At 45.2% G+C, this 19,862-nt stretch overlaps 1 protein-coding gene across 6 annotated transcripts in view; it reads right to left on the bottom strand.

The window, feature by feature from the left end:
• The window catches only part of LOC139749822 (recombining binding protein suppressor of hairless-like), a 429,197-nt gene that overhangs the window by 218,947 nt on the left and 190,388 nt on the right, over positions 1–19,862 (bottom strand). For 5 of the 6 annotated variants that reach the window (XM_071664112.1, XM_071664116.1, XM_071664110.1 and 2 more), the window contains one exon: positions 11,073–11,113. The exons of the other annotated variant lie outside the window; for it this stretch is intronic. The gene's annotated coding sequence lies outside the window, so the exon portion shown is untranslated. The remainder of the gene's footprint in view (positions 1–11,072; positions 11,114–19,862) is intronic. 6 annotated transcript variants of the gene reach the window in all.

The following is a 19,862-nucleotide window of genomic DNA, read 5'->3' as shown; positions in this document are numbered from 1 at the left end:
CATAATCTGGAGGCTTGACTTCCCTGGAGCCGAACTGTTGTGCCGCTCCTTCCATCGAGTTAGGCAATCCGCGGCCCCGGTCCAACTGAGCTCTGTACTCTCTCTCTCTCTCTCTCTCTCTCTCTCTCTCTCTCTCTCTCTCTCTCTCTCTCTCTCTAGCCCTGAGTTATAAGACACACTGAGCGCATTATTCATTCACCGAGCTCTTCCATATGTCTGCCGCCTGGGTCGCAGCGTCTAGTGTTTCTTGGCAGACTAGTATGAACACGTTCACTGAACCAGTGAACACCTTCAAGCAGTGGAATAACTTTCTTTACTTACCGCTATGTTCAAGAGCGTCCTTACCTCCCACTGGGCTCGAACCTTTCGGGGAATTTCGAGTGCGATACCATTTCCTCTTACAGTCTGAGCCCTGGAGACTAATTTCCAAGTGCTTTCCAGCGTTCCTGCTGGCTCTGATATTTTCGACAGATGTTGTGACGCCTGAGAACGTGCGCGACGTACCTTACGGTGCGCAGTCACACGTGCTGTTGCTTCTCTGATCTGAGTAACTAGAGGTCGAAGCCCCCCGCGCCTACGTACACACTGAAAAAAGAAGTATGTCCCCGATGGGTCCGATGACTTTCGAAATGGTCAATACGACTCGTGTTGTCTCGGTAGGGTTGGTAAGCGTGAATGGTAAGATCAATTTCCTGATGATTATGGTAGCCCCACTTTATATAGTTATTGTCAACGAAATATGACATCAATCAATGTAACAATGTTGCCATCATCATGGAAGCAGGGCTACCAATATGAGGGGCGCCCCCCCCCCCACACCAATTGGCATTTTTCAAAATGCTTCGTCCATGGTGTCATGTTGTTTCCCCGCAGAATGTGAAGAAACTTTTTTTTTTCTCTCTCTCTCTTTTACTACGTGTATGTACCCACCTGTTGGCTGGTCCGGCACATTTTACAGGTGCTGGATCTTAACACACACACACACACACACACACACACACACACACACACACACACACACCTACATGATATACTCGCCTAGCTAAAACATTCACATCACAGCCTCATACGGGTACTGGTTTCCGTCAGACACTCACGCCTGGCTTACGTAATCTAGCGAACTTGGGTTCCAATTTAGGCTGTCGTGGTACGGTACCCGAGGAGGCACTGCGTCCCTCAGCCCGTACGCTAACACGGGACGAGGAACAGGGCAGCCTCGGGCTAATCTACGGGAGACAAGGGTCACGGGGATCCAGCAGCCAGCTTTAACCGACTTGGCGACCTTCCCTTACAAATCTCTTTCTCCGGGGGAGGTAGCGCGAGCCGGGTGGCGGAGGAGATAAGCGGCTTTCCGACAGAGGCGGCCGAGCATATATTGGAAAGTGGGTGGCCGAGGGTGACCAGTGTCATGGTAGAGGACGAAGGAGGGCGCCGCGCGCTGGGTGTAAAGTCTCACACCCCAGCTGCCAAGAGACGATGACGATGATGATGATAATAATGATGATGATGATGATGATAATAATAATAATAATAATAACAATAATTATAATAATAATAATAATGATGATGATAATGATAATAATAATAATGATAATAATAAAAATAATAATAATAATAATAATAATAATAATAATAATAATAATAATAATAATAATAATAATAATAATGATAATAATAATAATAATAATAATAATAATAATAATAACAAACACATCTCACAACACAGTGCTTACCTACCTGGTCGCGACTGTACAAGAGATATTGTCACTTGGCTAAAATGGATAACTGAACAAATCCACTTATTGAAATTGCTTTTTTTTTTTTTGGCTATCATTAAGTTATTGTCGTCGTTGTTGTTGTTTTGTTGTTGTTGTTGTGGTGGTGGTGGAGGTGAAGCCCTCCTCCCTCCCTCCTTTGGGCAGGAGCCGCCCTGGTGCGTGAGCCTCCAGAGCCCGACACCTGGAGGTGCACTACTATCCTGGCAGCGGCCATCACCGCCAGGGTGATCCAGCAGCAGGTTCCTCCCTACCCCCGCGGCTCCCGCTGCCCGAGCGTCCTTCATCCTCACGATGAACACTTCCCCGAGCACGAGGTTTCGCTTCTCCCGTCACGAAAGGTTGAGAGAATCCAGCCTATACCGTCTCCTGTGCGAACACAACTACCTCGTTGGAAGGGACGGTCGCCAGACATAATCACCCTCACTATCTATACCACATTTCTCGTCCGTGATGCAATGTTCACATCTGCACTTCATCCACACCACGGTACTCGAAACTGACATCCGCGAAAAGGCACAGACACACGAACACACGGTGAAAGGGCGTACCCAGCGCAAGCAGTGTGTGCGTATATGTTATGTGGGCTGACGGAATGCGCCCGCGAGCGGTAACACCGCGCGCGAAATATCATAGTCAGCGGAAGGAAAAAAATACATGGTGTCGTTGCAGACCTTCTCGCCCCGAAGGAGCCCATCCTCTCATGCCCTCACCTGCAGCGAACCCACGGAGCTGCGAAGAGACCCATTAAGGTATCCTAAAGTTTGATGATAATAATAATAATAATAATAATAATAATAATAATAATGATAATAATGATAATAATAATAATAATAATAATAATAATAATAATGATAATAATAATAATAACAATAATAATAATAATAATAATAATAATAATAATAATAATACTAAATGCATATGGATGAGAGACGGGGGAAATATGAGTATGAAAAACTCTCTCACTGTCATACATGTATAGTAATCACAAACACTCGCCTACATACACGCATTGAAACATACATACATACATACATACATACATACATACATACATACGTACATACATACACACACATACATACATATATACATACAAATGAAGTAGCCAGCAAGGGTTTGTTTGTGTGTGTGTGTGTGTGTGTGTGTGTGTGTGTGTGTGTGTGTGTGTGTTCATCCTCTCTGGGGTGTCCGGAAACTGTTACTGGGGTGAGGGGGATGGGGGTCACTAACCGCGGGTGGCCACCCACCTCCTTCCTCCCCCTTCCTCACACATACACCCTCACTCCATACATTCAACCTCACCTCCCCTACACTATGAAATGACCAGGCCTTCCTCTGGCCGAATTAGTTACCTTATCAAAAATGGTTTATGGTCTACGTAATCATAATCATAATCAAAATAATGTACAATAATCATAATCATAATAAAATAATGCTCAATATTCATATCCATAATGAAAATAATGTTCAGTAATTATAATTATGATAAATATTGAAAATAAATATCACGGTTTTTAGCATTGAGAATTTCCAGTTAATCCATTCAGGGGAGAAGCGAGTAAACAAAGCGTATTACAGAATACGTTAACAGGAACGGACGCCAGACACCACTGTACCTCGAGACGCCGAAGCGAAAGGCGTTGAGGTGATGACGTCTGACGACCTTACCTTCAGCGAATACAACAGACCAAACGGTTGCCTTTCACAATGGCAGGCTGGATTCTACAAACCTTCAGAACGAGAAAAAAGGAAAAGCCAGTGACGACTCTCCTCAGTCCATTAAATACAATCCCGGGCACGGTGCTGCCTTAGGGTAGGATCGCCTTTCAGACCGAGCGAAATTACAGAGTTAGAATGGGTGCAAAGATACCTCACAGCCCGGCGTAATAGTGTCAAGGATCTGACAATAGTGGGAACGACTGAAAACACCAGGGTACTGTCCCCTCTCGAGCGCAGACGGGAGAGCCATGTGGATAACCCTGGAAGGCATGGTACCTAACAGACACTCACAAATACAGTTTCCAGATGGCACCCACTGCAATGGGATACACTGCAAAATATTACCAATAAATATTACAGCGAGAGCATTTTAAACATGCTGAGCCCAAGACTGTTTTTAACACGTTGCCTGCGGACGTTTAAAACACCATGGACAGTACAGAGGAGGAATACAGGATGGTCCTGGATAGAAATTGTCTATGCAAGTGTACCCCATCAGCCAATATGTGGTGGTGGTTGCATGGTCCTGCGGATCGGGGCCTTCGACAGCCTGACCGACCGGCAAGACAACACGGAACCTCGGCCTCAGGCTGAGCTGTGAGGGTATCCCACCTTCTACACACACACACACACACACACACACACACACACACACACATACGTACGTACCATCCCTTACATACATGTCCTCCCAAGAGACACTCTCCTCCAAGCTAACATTCCTCTTCCATTTTCCCACGGAAGCTTTGTTATGATTAAGGTAATGTACACAGAGGCTCGCCCTTCCGTCGTAACGGTGTCGCTCCTCCCAGTCACTGGCTGTCTACCATTTGCTTCCCTGATCCCCTGCTACACACAGGAGGAGATTAACATTTGCGTCCTGAGACGTCTGATTAAATAATCATCCACGACTCTCCCCTCCGGCGTTTCAACCGGTGCTACATTGCAAAACTCTCACTCTCTCTCTCTCTCTCTCTCTCTCTCTCTCTCTCTCTCTCTCTCTCTCTCTCTCTCTCTCTCTCTCTCCTTCATCTTCTCCGGGCCAACTAGCTCTTCTAAAGCCCCTCGGGTCACCCTCTCCCATGCAATACCTCCTCTGCTACGTCTCCGAAGTTAAACAGATCCTTCCCGCCTCGCTGCCCCCTCCCACCCAATGTTAATTCCTCTTACCCTAGGTCAGTGGCCCCCAAGAGGTGCCCCCACGCCACTCCCCAGCATACATGCCCGACACGACCCACAACAGGCTTATCTGGGAATCACCACACGAGACGCACCTCTTTACAGACAGAGGAATACAAACACTGGGTCCTTTCGTAGCTGACTGTGATGACAGAATAGATCAGAAACATGAAAATTGGTCAGGTAAGAGTATATAGACATGCAGATGGTTGAAGGGAATATACCTGAATACTTTTAAACTAATTAAGGAGGCGCAAGTAATGTCAGTCGTTCACTTGAAGCGAAGTATTTATCAAGGCTACACTGAAAGGTATCTATGGTACTGTTTTCAATCATTTTAACCAGTAAACTGAACCATATGTTAGCATTCCCCTTGGATTTGCCCAAGCGTCTGTATCCATTACTGTGAGTGAAATCTGACCAATGCGTCCTTCAGTACCTTCACAGATCGAGGTTACGGAAGCCTTTGATAACCATGAATACCTGTGTTAGACCAACTCTTAACCTTCTCGTGTCTGAGGTATATAAGTTTCAGCTGTTGAACCTTCTCTCAAAGGATCTGTTTCTCAGTCTCGTGTCTGAGGTATATAAGTTTCAGCTGTTGAACCTTCTCTCAAAGGATCTGTTTCTCAGTCTCGTGTCTGAGGTATATAAGTTTCAGCTGTTGAACCTTCTCTCAAAGGATCTGTTTCTCAGTCTCGTGTCTGAGGTATATAAGTTTCAGCTGTTGAACCTTCTCTCAAAGGATCTGTTTCTCAGTCTCGTGTCTGAGGTATATAAGTTTCAGCTGTTGAACCTTCTCTCAAAGGAATTGTTTCTCAGTCTCGTGTCTGAGGTATATAAGTTTCAGCTGTTGAACCTTCTCTCAAAGGATCTGTTTCTCAGTCTCGTGTCTGAGGTATATAAGTTTCAACTGTTGAACCTTCTCTCAAAGGAATTGTTTCTCAGTCTCGTGTCTGAGGTATATAAGTTTCAACTGTTGAACCTTCTCTCAAAGGAATTGTTTCTCAATCTCGTGTCTGAGGTATATAAGTTTCAGCTGTTGAACCTTCTCTCAAAGGATCTGTTTCTCAGTCTCGTGTCTGAGGTATATAAGTTTCAGCTGTTGAACCTTCTCTCAAAGGATCTGTTTCTCAGTCTCGTGTCTGAGGTATATAAGTTTCAGCTGTTGAACCTTCTCTCAAAGGAAATGTTTCTCAGTCTCGTGTCTGAGGTATATAAGTTTCAGCTGTTGAACCTTCTCTCAAAGGAATTGTTTCTCAGTCCAGGAACCATATGTTGGTTCCTTGCCGCTGTTCTCTCTCCACTCCCTCAGTCTTTATATTCAGGTAGAGTGACTTAGGATGAATACAATATTTACTATCGGGACGCACCAGTGAACTGCAAAGACTTGAGAATTATTATCTTTAGACATGAATTCAAAGAATTTCATTTGCGTTTCTTTTGTTTTTCTACTACAGCAAAGCATTGCTTACTTGGCTTGAGATCATCAGAGATTATTATAAATCAGTCTTTTTCCCTCACTTGTCTTTTGTAGTTCAAACATAATTCATAAAACAGTTTCTTTTCTTGTTTTTAATACGGATGAGCAAAACTTCTACGATTGGTAAGCAGTAAACTCTGCAATGTAAACAATTCACCGGTCACTTGTAAACTCAGAAAATCGTTGGATACAAAAAAAATAAAAATAAAACTATGCTGTAGATTTACTGCATACTTACTTGATGAATTAACTTGTTTTGGAGGTGAAAGATTATAATGCTTAAATCAGTGCGGAAGACTTTGTTAACTCAAGCTTAGTTCAAACTGGCACAGCATGTGTGAGAGAACACACACACACACACACACACACACACACATATATATATATATATATATATATATATATATATATATATATATATATATATATATATATATATATATATTTTTTTTTTTTTTTTTTTTTTCATACTATTCGCCATTTCCCGCGTTAGCGAGGTAGCGTTAAGAACAGAGGACTGAGCCTTTGAGGGAATACCCTCACGTGGCCCCCTTCTCTGTTCCTTCTTTTGGAAAATTAAAAACGAGAGGGGAGGATTTCCAGCCCCCCCGCTCCCTCCCCTTTTAGCACAAAGAAACGGAAATTATGAGAGTCAAGCACTTTCGTATATGACACTGTCAAGACTGAGCAGAAATAGAGAGAACCACATTATAATACACCATCTGCCACTGTGAGGGGCAGGCGAGTGAATCAAGATTAGTCAGTTGAGGGATTACGTACGGCACAGGTCACACTCGACGACCTCAACTTCCTGAAGTTACACAACCAGGTTAATCTATGTTTTGTGGACGTAGCAGGGAACTGTAGACTCCTATGGGGTGAGAAGTTCTTGGGCGAGACTCTGCTCCGAATGACACAGCCTTGTCAAAGGTGACATTTCACTCGTGGTGCAACCTCGAACACGCGGAGTCCGGGAACATCTCTCTCTCTCTCTCTCTCTCTCTCTCTCTCTCTCTCTCTCTCTCTCTCTCTCTCTCTCTCTCTCTCTCTCTCTCTCTCTCTCTCTGGGTCGGCTCCTCAACCACGGCCACTTCTTTCAAGCTGCAAGTACTACACTCGGAATCACAGTAACATGGTCTATATGGCCGCTTTTAGGTCACCACCCAAAGGCCGCTTCTCAAAAGCCGGTGAGGTCCAATGGGTGAAAACCTGTTTGGTAACACCGAAGAGTTTCCCAGTGCCCAGCGTAACGTTTGAGACGTGCCCGGGGAACGTTTGCGGAGGACCTAAGGGAAAAAACCAGGGTAGAAACTGGGGATGACGTGGACAGGATCTGAGGATGACACAGAAGGTTCCCTGGGAGGACTAGGGTTAAAACCTGGGAAACACCTGGTGAGGAACTGGGGAAGAGTTGCGGAGGAGCCACAGAGGACCTAAGGAAGACCTATGGAGTCTTTTCAGATCTAGGGAAGACCTGAAGAAACCTAATGAAGAGATGGAGATCTGGAGAGGACCTGGGGAAGACTAGAGGAAGACCTGGGGAGAAGAAAAGAAGAAGACCTGGGGAGAAGACAAGAGGAAGACTTGGGGAGAAGATTAGAGGAAGACTTGGGGAGAAGACTAGAGGAAGACCTGGGGAGAAGACAAGAGGAAGACCTGGGGAGGAGACTAGAGGAAGACCTGGGGAAGACCTTGAGAAAGCCTGTCTAAACAACGACATACAGACAGACAGATAAAGAAACAAACAGACAGACAGATAGATGGATAAGCAGACAGACAGACAGACAGAGAGCAATACACAAAATACCAAACTTCATGAATGAGTCTGAAATTACCTAAAGGACTAACACACACTTGTTGTTCTCGAGCATACCCAATGGAACGACGCGAACTGACGACGCCTCGGGAGACTAAACAGTCCAATCGATCAGCAGAAGTTGGAGGATTCTAAGAGCCACCTGTCCAGTCCGAAGAACTAACGCTTCCTGAATTCTGTGAAATAAGTGACCTGCCGTCACTCGTCGGATACGTAGCCTGATCAGAGGGGCGCGAAATATCTGTGCCTGCAGAAATGAAGCACCGTGCTTAAGGAGGACATTCAATCACTGGCTAGTGATGACACTATCATGATTAATGCCAAAAAATATCGGTGGCTCTCTCGGTGTAGCTCCATCATATACCTTCGTTCTCAAGGAAGAAAAAAAAAAAAAAAATCACCTTTACAAATCAATTAAATCTGTGCACAATCTACCCTCATTCAACACCCTTCCTAAAACTACACGATAAATCAACGTTGAGGAAAAAAATAGGAGAGACGGGCGGGTATCAAATCATGTACACATGACACAAGAGAGGTTGGTGGCACCAGCATGGTATGGCTGGCAGTCACATTTAGGCACCGCGCACCCCCTATTTAGGCACTGCCCACCCCCTATTTAGGCACCGCGCACCCCTTATTTAGGCACCGCGCACCCCCTATTTAGGCACTGCGCACCGCCTATTTAGGCACCGCGCACCCCCTATTTAGGCACTGCGCACCCCCCTATTTAGGCACTGCGCACCCCCTATGCGCACATATGGTCTATAGTACAGACATTTCGCTCGACACCAAGAAACTACTACCTCGCCCCTCATTCCCGTCCCCTCACGATCACCGCTCCGCCAGGTCGGGTGACCTTTCCAGGAGGACCTTCTTCTTCTTCTTCTTCTTCTTCAGGTGTGCCTGGCCCGAGGTAAGGCTCCCAGGGCTGCTGGCACCAACCCACCCGGCCCGGGCCGCAGGGCCTTCACCCGCCTGACTCCGGATGCTCAAGACCTTCACATTTACCGTCGGTCGTGAGGAACCATCATGAATTTCTCCCCTATATGAAACCGGAGGCACTTTATGCTCCCCTCACCTCCCTCAAGGTCGTGTCGAGGGACACACACACACACACACACACACACACACACACACACACACACACACACACAGCACCATTAAGTAGGGGTGGCAGATGTTCGCGGTGTCTCGATTACCATGGAACACATACATTTACATTAACCACTTACCTCTCCTTCTTCAACTACAGCCGGGCTGTCAAATACAACCGGGGAAAAATACATGTATATACTATTTCAAGTAACGAGAAAAGAGAATAAATTCAAGGCGTGGTGGGGAGAAATAAATTACCATCAGCGCGCGCCAGCTGAAGACGTTCGTGTTTTGTCTGGGTCCAGTAATCTCCGGCGTGTATAAGTCATAACGCAGCAGAAGCAGTCTTTTACAATTCGCTACGGGTTCATTATAGGTTTATGCGTTTATTCGCTGATCATCTAATCCGTATCTTAGTTCCGGTTTCGATATATTCTCGGCACAAAATAAGCGCAGGATAAAAGCTTATGCGAGAATTTCCGGTTCATTTGCAAGCGCTCGTCTTTTTCCGCCTCGTTCGTTCCTTCGGCCGACGCTAAGAAAAAATGCTCCGGGCGTTCCTTGAATCCCTTCCATTCACTGGCCCACCATCGCCGAGGAGAACTGGACCTAATCATCAAGGGGCGCGACCTTGACTCTTGAATTTCACCGTCGAGATGTGCTGCGCGTCACACAAGTCTTGGTCGCGACAGAATCGACCTCGATTTCGATGTATACACAGGGCCACAATATGCGCTACGTTCCAACGACAGTTCACACAGTGAGTCGTCTGAACCGTAGCTTGGCTCGCGTACCAATTCAAGCCACGTTTTCCCTCCCTCCCCCATCACCTGTACAACGTCTGTGTATATTTCTGATACACATCGTAACAACCACTCCCTCTAATTAAGGTGAGAAACCTTCGTACAATTTGGATCATGCTAAAACCTAACCTTAGATAGGCTATGGAAGGCCAGGCTACGCTAGATGTGGTCGGGCTTTTGATGTCTGTGATAAAATTCGTGATATACCACCTCTCTCCCGCCTGCTTGCCAGAGGGAGTAGTAGAGCCTCAAGAGATTTCAGTCGTTCCCATTCATTCATTCAGTTCTTTTACCACATTAATAAGATATCTGGACACTCTCTAAATCCGCAAGTCTGATCATTAAGAAATAGGGAGTCCCGTTCAAATGCTGCAAATTTTATCTCTCCTGAGCAGATGCTGCGTTTACAACACACGACCGATTCGCCCTTATAAGCGCAGTACTGCTCTCATAGCTGCGAAAACTCCATTTTCTATATAATGCCTTGACAAAGTCGATTCGAAAGCAATCCGACCTATCACTTCCTCCCTCCACTCTGACCTCAAAACTTGACTCACATTCCCTGTGCCACAGTGGTGGCTCTCTCTCTCTCTCTCTCTCTCTCTCTCTCTCTCTATATATATATATATATATATATATATATATATATATATATATATATATATACTTTGTCGCTGTCTCCCGCGTTAGCGAGGCAGCGCAAGAAAACAGACGAAAGAATGGCCCAACCCCCCATATACACACGTATATACATACACGTCCACACACGCACATATACATACCTATACATTTCAACGTATATATATAAACCTTCGGTATTCTGACTCCCTGCTTTATTCGTCTGGTGCTCATAGATACCTAACGCTCTTTATCAGTTGCTGATCTGATACTACCAGAACTTCCAGTCATTAAGTCCTCTCCTGCAGGGGAATGACCATGGGTCACCCAAGAGGCCGACCCAGTAAACTCAGGCGGGAGTGGCCGGCCCAGCAGCGTCCAAGGTGCAACCATTCTCCTCCTTCTTTGGTCTCCTGCCTGTCAGCAATGTTCATGTTTCACAGACTTAGCACTCGCCAAACTACCTTAACACCTTTTCAGCCCCCCCTCTTCGTGTCCGGACAGATTCTCCTCCACCATATCCCGGGAACCATCTAAGACCATAGAGAGACACACACACAAATGAACAGGGGTCTTACCTGCTGGACGTAGATAGCCTTCTTCACGCCTGTTGCCTCATCTGCAAAGATACAGAACAGGATCATATCATAATCGCATTCGGGTTCATGGATAAGGAAATATTCACGTCTTACATAAGGCCAAAACTAGAATATGCTTCCCGTGACGACCTCGACTACGGCCTCAGTTCCCCGTGACGTCTCAGCTAACATAAAATAATATATATATATATATATATATATATATATATATATATATATATATATATATATATATATATATATATATATATATATATTCTATCCCTGGGGATAGGGGAGAAAGAATACTTCACACGTATTCCCTGCGTGTCATAGAAGGCGACTAAAAGGGAAGGGAGCGGGGGGGGGGGGGCCTTGGAAATCCTCCCCTCTCGTTTTTTTTTTTTAATTTTCCAAAAGAAGGAACAGAGAAGGGGGCCAGGTGAGGGTATTCCCTAAAAGGCCCAGTCCTCTGTTCTTAACGCTACCTCGCTATCGCGGGAAATGGCGAATAGTATAAAAAAAAATATATATATATATTCTTAAAAGGCAACTTAAGTTGTGACTTAGAACTTCGACAGACATTTAATTTCTCTTTAAAAAGATGAACTGCGTAAAATACTGTTGAGATTGTGTCGATGAGAATGCAAGACTGATCTAGGTAGAGCAATGTAACATTGGGTGATCATACTCCCGTTTTCTCTTCTTCCCATGTACGTTTACACTGAGAGATAAACCACTGACTTTCCTAATTCTCTGGTTATCTGTCAGTCATCTTTTCTTTTTTTTTTTTCTCTGATATTTTCTCATTTCACAAACACCTTCCCATTCTATATTCCCCTCGATGACAAAGTCTTAAGTCATGTTACTCTCAAGTCTTCTCTTGATTACCCCTTCTCCTTCTATCTCTTCTCTTTATAGCCTTCCACTTACTTAATTTCGATTTCCAATCTATGATCTTCTGGAAGACCCCGAAGAATGGCCAGACGCTGGGAACCCCCCCAAAAAACCCCTCTTATACACACCATTAAATCTACGGACTCCCCTCTCATCCATTACGTTCATATTGCCCACATCTTTAACTAACGCCAGGACCATTATCTCTAATGCCAGTCTTCCAATATACTGGCTGATGATGAGACGACAGCATCACCGAAATCATTTTCTTGGCTGGTATACTCGATTAACGAGGAGCCATTAGCGACCGCAGACTCCAGTGGTCAAACCGCTTAACCAGCCAGTCTGGGATCACTCTCAACCACCGCGTTCAAATCTCCCCAACTCGGCCTCACGAGTCCATCCCTCCCTCCTCCTCCTCCTCCTCCTCCAATTCTTCGGCTATTTCCCCGGGGTCGTAATGGTCCCAGCCACGATTTGTAAATGTCCTCTGGCTACTAATGCTTACCTGCTAAGAGCTCCATGATCTCCCAGCCTTATCAAAATGGTGGGGAAGGTACAAAACACGAATGAGCTGACTGGCTAATGGTTCGCAAACTGTTACTTTCCTTTACTTTACCAGCCGTCCGGCGCAGCTAACCAACACATAATTTCCCACACGCCCGAGTTAATGATACATTAGCCATCGTCTGCGAACCGCATATTTCACGCCTGAGGCTACAGAAGCCGAGTTCCAAACTCCTTAACTATCACCTGGCCATCCCAGCCCACTAGTGATGGGGGCGGTGAGAGCCCAGCTTCATTTCCGGTCAGATGAAGACGACATACAGCCCATTTGTGTGCACTGCCGGCGAGATGTTCTTCCCTACCTCACCATGGCTTCAGAGGCTCTTCTACTTCAACGGCTTGGTGTGGGAACTTAAATTACGCATACCTTACGATGATTTCGAAGGTCCTCTACCCCTGAAGGTGGGTCTGGTACCTTACCAAACCTTGTGTATACCTTACGATGGTTTCGGAGGTCTTCTACCTCCACTGCTGGGTCTGGGACCTTACCTTACAATGATTACGAAGGTCATCTACCCCTACAGCTGGGTCTGGGACCTTACCAAATCTTGGGTACAACTTACGATGGTTTCCGAGGTCTTCTACCCCAGCACCTCAGTATGAGTCCAAACAGTCATGGTGTTCCTTTACTCATGTCGTCGTGATGGAGGCGGCACGCGGCCTATGGGAATACATATGTAGTAGCCCTGATACCCCTGGCATCAGCACCAGCCCCGTGCTCAGGTCTGCCACTTGTCGCAGGCTCTACCAGTTCCTCCCTCCATTCAGCCTTCTCTCAAGCTCGTCTCCCACCTCCATCACTACCATCTCAACCTTCTCCCTCCCGGTGTTTGCTTCGACCCGCCATCTCGCATCTCCCTTACTTTCTCGGTACCTACACCACTGTTTCGCATCACCCTTATTATCATGGGCCTTCCTCACTATCTGGAATCTCCCTCATCATAACGGACGTACCTCACTCTCTCAGGTGTTCCTCACAGAACTGGACGTTAGCAGATACCTGGAACCCTCATGACTTAGTATGGGACTTCCCCCACTATCTGATTCTTCCTCATTATCTTCAACCCCACTTCACTATCTGAGTCTTCCCTCACCATCTAGAATCCCCCCTCACTGCCCGGAGGCTTCCCTAATTACCCTGAATGTCCTTCACTACCAGGACCTTCCCTCACTATCTAGAATCCCCCCCTCACTATCTGAGAGTTTCCCTCACTACCCTGAATGCCCTTCACTACCAGGGCCTTCCCTCACTATCTAGAATCTCCCTCACTACTGGAATCCCCCCTCCCCCCTCACCAACTGGGGCTTCCCTCACTACCCTGAAAGCCCTTCACCATCTCAAACGTTACCACCCCGTGTCGAGCCACATCCATCATCTGGGACCTTGGCTATCAACGTCCATGTTCACCTCCTCATCTCGAGATCCCCCTCTCTTCCAGTGTCTTGTAGACCTCCTGTGCCACCTGGAATATCCCCCATATCACCCTTCCACCTTATCATGAACCCCCTCTTCTTTATACTGCCATCCCATGGCTTCTCCTCCTCCCGGACCTAACGTCCACACCATCCTAGACCGCAGGAGTCGTGAAAAGAAGAGGGCAGCAGGCTCACAGTCAACCCAGCCGTTCTTCGTCCCATGTAAGGCTGGTCAAGGAACGGGTGTCTGGCGTAAGCTGTCCCGTGTGTAGAGATCTACCCATTTCCTTGCGCCTTACTGTCTTAAATAACAAAATCAAGTCATCCCGACGCATGCATCACCGTCAGAGACTGAACAAGGAGGAAGAACACGAACTTCCTGGGTCCTTGATACCGCATGGGGAAGGACGGGTCAGTGTCGTCTGTAAGCGTAGGGATGGGCACGGCTGAACTCATGACTTACGACTCATCACGTCCATCTGTCTGGCGAGACACCATACCGTCTGGATGACCCGTGGTGGCACGAGGCTATGGTCGGGTAGTTTAACAGTGTCACAATGGTGATGATGACGACAATATGATCGCCTCCAGGTCAATATAATGCTATTTGATTTCATGTTATGGCCTCCGGGTGTGCTATATCCCTAATGTCTTTCTATGCACTGTTTACTGCTGACGCGATCAAACTGGTTGAAAGAAATAAAAAACAAAAAGAGCTGAGATCAAATCACTCCTTACTTTTATATCTTCCATGGCGGACAAAATCTACGGCCCGTAAAACTCTCAGTGTAACCCAGGTTTCCTAATCTGTGACACCATCTTCAGGACCTTCTCTAAAGTAGTTCAATCCTTTAAGTGTCTGATGTAGGGACGCCTTCTCTCTCTCTCTCTCTCTCTCTCTCTCTCTCTCTCTCTCTCTCTCTCTCTCTCTCTCTGTGTGTGTGTGTGTGTGTGTGTGTGTGTGTGTGTGTGTGACATTACCAAGATCACGGTGGATACACAGCAACGCTACTGTGGTGTAAACGAGCTTCCGTGGAGTTGTGGTCAGCGGCGCTACCCACGAATCTCAAGGATCCGTGTTCAAGTCCCGTACAGAGCAGCCGGGATCACAGTCACAGCAGCCGTTCCTCCCTCCTGCCCTCAAAGGGCTGAACGCTATACATGAACCCGACACAAAATACGGCGTGTGCGTGTATATGTATATGTATATATATATATATATATATATATATATATATATATATATATATATATATATATATATATGTATATGTATATGTGTATATATATATATATATATATATATATATATATATATATATATATATATATATATAGAGAGAGAGAGAGAGAGAGAGAGAGAGAGAGAGAGAGAGAGAGAGAGAGAGAGAGAGAGAGAGAGAGACTGGCAGATAAGACAGAGATAGATTGAAAGACTGATAGATGGAGAGACAGATAATCCTGGGGATAGGGATTAGGGATAGGCTGGGGGGAACAAAAAAAGGTGAGCAGGTATAACAGAAAACATACATAGTTCGTCCTCACACAGGAGGGAGCACTAAAGATCGTCCTTTAACCCAAGGCGACACAACGACACACTGTCCTCATGCACGACTCCTACTGGTTCTTATGGCAGCTCCAGTGTTGACTACCGAGGAGGTGATGACGCTTAACGCTACCTCGCCAACGCGAGAAACGGCGAATATGTATGAAAAATCTATGAATATATATATATATATATATATATATATATATATATATATATATATATATATATATATATATATATATATATATATATATATATAACGAAACAATTTTGAACTCTTTCGGTGGCTAACCTTTCGAATGTAAAAAACCAAAATGTGAAATCTTTGGGCGTCGATGCGCTGACAGGGGAGGGCACCTGCTCGGTTACAATACCACGCCAGTGAACAGAGGGAGAGAGAGAGAGAGAGAAAGATAATCAACACAGCAGCACCGGGGAGGGAGATATCGAGGAAGGGAATACACAAGAGCACACACCACATGAGTCAGCGCGGGGAGTGCTGCTACCTTAACGCGCTATGTAGGCGTTCGAAACGAAGGCATATTCTGAACATGTTCCTGGCGTGAGAGTCAATAGATCTCCTACAGACGATGAGGTATCTTCTTACACATACTCAAACCCCATGGAGGACGTGGAGGGCTCGACCATCAACTGTTCAACTCCGGTGAGAGTTTGGAGGAGGAGGAGGAGGGGGAATCGATCATACTAAAAACTGTCTTCGTAAGTACGTAACCGGAAGGTGCAAAGACCTCCAGTGTGAGTGTATTCCACGCACTACACAGCACAGCTCTCAAAATTCTACGTCCGGTCGATCGGGATGAATGTTCAGAATCCCCACCGCCCCGCTCTTCGGCCCGGGGCCTTTCGCATCAGAGGCGCCTCAAGAAGAAGAAGAAGAAGATGAACTAGAAGAAAGTTCACAGACCAACCGGTGCCAATTAAGACTTCAATTAACTCAAAAGACAGGAGAGAAAATGAGCTGTACATCACAACAGCGATTGTAATGGAGAGTGCACGGTGTACTTCTCGAATACAGCCATCGTCTTTCACGATGATGATGATGGCTGTCAAGAACCACAACAGTGCTTTTACGGAAGAAAACTTTCGTCTCGTGCCTTTCGTTACTTTGTATTAATGACTATATATATTTTTTTCCCCCCTCCCTAAAAGCCTTATTCGGGTAAGCGACCTTGAGGTACAACACGACCATTAGTAGCGAGTCCTTTTCTTGAATACTGAAATATACATACGAGATAATACCCGAAAGCGTGAAGTGGAAAATCTGCTTTGGACGGATGCTGTCCACATATCCCGGGTGTACTCAGGGACACCTAAGTCTTGCGAGAAGTCTAGATAAATTGCAAAATCCTTACCAGTTTTCCCCAACGGATTCCATGTGATAGCAAAAAAAAAGACAAGAAGAAAAATGTTCGTTTCGTTTATTCATTCATTATTACTTTATATGGCGGTAAACAGAAGATGTTTAATACACTCAGATGCTTCGCTTCCAGGCGACGACAACCTCTGGCGCCAGGTAAGGCTGTCCAAAGCAACGACAGACGTCTGTACAGCATAATTAACGTTACCTTACGTATACCGTAGGACATCTCGATCTCACATCTACCCTCACCAGCTTGATAACTTGGTCTGGGATCACACTACACGGTCATGCAACGCTAAGATTACAAACACCTGCAAATCAAACCACCATTATTCCTCCTTGTTCACAATCCTGTCGCATGGTTGATACGCCGTTAAAACTTTTTTTGCCCAATTCACACTTTCCTGTACCATTTCCCTGGCAGTTACCTGACCACTATTGTCTCTTACGACACACACACACACACACACACACACCTGGCGAACCTCCCCCACATTCGTCGCTGTTGGTCCTCTTGTCTCTTCCACATGTTCACTACAACTCCCCACTCTATGCCTTACGGCCTATAAGCTGAGGCCTTTGTGACATGAGTCGTTCATAGCATAAGGAAGTGCATGAGACAGTCAGTATGAGCTGTGAATGATCTTCGGACGTTTCCTACACAGCGGCTATTTCACTGACTTAATGAGGTAACGACGATAAATAGCACAGCACTGTGGTCTGGTGATCATAACTGCTTGATGTTAGTAAACTGGCTCTTGCCTGCCTCGTTACGCCAGTTCGCAGAGGACGGGCAGTTATCATCTTTCCACAGTCGATAGTGATTTTCTCCGTTCCTGCAGGAGTTAAGGTCATTTAAGATATAATATTTCTGAATCTTTGACTCTCCTCTACGGCTGTCCACTGGTGTCTTTGTGTTCTGTATGCTGAACCTACAACATGAAATTACTATCAGCGTTTCACTTCAAGACCCAGGTGATATCTGGAGGTGATTTGCTAAAGCCTTCCACGTCACTGATTCCCGACATCACTGAGCCCCGAACCACCAACCTGTACTTTCTTAACACCAACTGACATTTAATATCTCATAGCTTACGCTTATGGCATTACCTACAGTATAATTCTTTTTAAATACACTATCCACCATTCTGTATCATATATATATATATATATATATATATATATATATATATATATATATATATATATATATATATATATATATACGCGGGAGACAGCGACAAAGTATAATAATAATAATAAAATATATATATATATATATATATATATATATATATATATATATATATATATATATATATATACACACATATATGGGTGAATTGTCTGTATTTGGAATGCCAGAAAGCGTTTGACACTATACCGCATGGAAGACTGATTAAGAAACTTGATCACCCGGCAAGAATAAGGGGGAAACTCCTTCAATGCATGGACAGTGAGAAGGAACAGAGGACTTACGTCATAACAGCCTTCTCCAAACGGGTCGAAGTATGGAATCCTACCTTTTTGAAGATCACACAAAGGTCGTGAAAGAAGTGAAAAGTTTGAAGGATTGCACCAGCTTACAAGAGGACCTAAACAGGCTTCAAAGTTGGTCTGATAAATGGCTGACGTACTTCAGCCCGAGCAAATGCACAGTAACGAGGACAGGACAATGTAAAATGCCTCAATATGATTATTTTCTCGCAGAACATAAACTTCAGAAGTGTGTGTGTCTGTGAGAAGAACTTGGCAGTAGACATCGTCCCAAATCGGTCACCAGAGTCCCATATTAAATGTCTGCTGGCAAATATTAGAATAACTCTCAAATATCTGGATCAGGAAATGCTTCAGTTATTTCCGTCTGAACACCCTCTGTGGCTGATACTGTGTCTCACAGGTGTATGAAGTCTGTTGTTTGTGACGTAATAAAAGTGAACTCTTCCTTAAAACTTGGTCCTAGGCTAATCATATATATATATATATATATATATATATATATATATATATATATATATATATATATATATATATATAGCTATATATCTTCAATTCAGACACCGAGATCAAGCAGCAGGAGCATCGTGGGAGGTGTGTGAGGCGGCCGTGGTGACGAGCTGGGTTGTGGGACTCGGATGTGGAGACACCAGGACGAATCTAGCGGCGGTGGGCCTCCGCTGACTTCCCTCTCACCACACAGCACCACCAAATCCCCTCCTCCTCCTCCCCCCCCCAACCTCACTTATTTCGCTCCCTGCCAGGGAGGTCAGCCTCCTCATGGCTGCCTCATGAGGGGATCGAACCGTGGACAGACCTGCCGAGAACTGGAGGTGTCGGGGTGATCAAGAGAAGCCCTCACCCCTTCCTGCCGTAGAGGAATAAGAAAGAGTGAGTCACGCTGCAGAAGCTTGCAAGTTCTCCTGGAACCCACGAGTCGCTCTGATTGTAAAGACGGAGCGCTCTACATGCCATGGTGTCATGGAAGAGAGATACTTGAAACACAGTGGAAGGAGGTGGAGGTAGGAGTATATCCGAGGGGGGATAGTTCCAGACATTCCAGGTGAGTGATTCTGTATGAGAGGAAGGAATGGAAAATGTTTAGACTGGGGGAGAGGAAGGAATGGAAAATGTTTAGACTGGGAGAGAGGAAGGAATGGAAAATGTTTATACTGGGAGAGAGGAAGGAATGGAAAATGTTTATACTGGGGGAGAGGAAGGAATGGAAAATGTTTACATTAAGAGAGAGGAAGGAATGGAAAATGTTTACATTAAGAGAGAGGAAGGAATGGAAAATGTTTAGACTGGGGGAGAGGAAGGAATGGAAAATGTTTAGACTGGGGGAGAGGAAGGAATGGAAAATGTTTAGACTGGGAGAGAGGAAGGAATGGAAAATGTTTATACTGGGGGAGAGGAAGGAATGGAAAATGTTTATACTGGGGGAGAGGAAGGAATGGAAAATGTTTACATTAAGAGAGAGGAA

The sequence above is a fragment of the Panulirus ornatus genome, chromosome 8, assembly GCF_036320965.1.
Source record: "Panulirus ornatus isolate Po-2019 chromosome 8, ASM3632096v1, whole genome shotgun sequence".
Lineage (NCBI taxonomy): Eukaryota > Metazoa > Arthropoda > Malacostraca > Decapoda > Palinuridae > Panulirus > Panulirus ornatus.
Note: the sequence above shows the minus strand (reverse complement) of the source record. Positions and strands in the feature narration are given on the sequence as shown.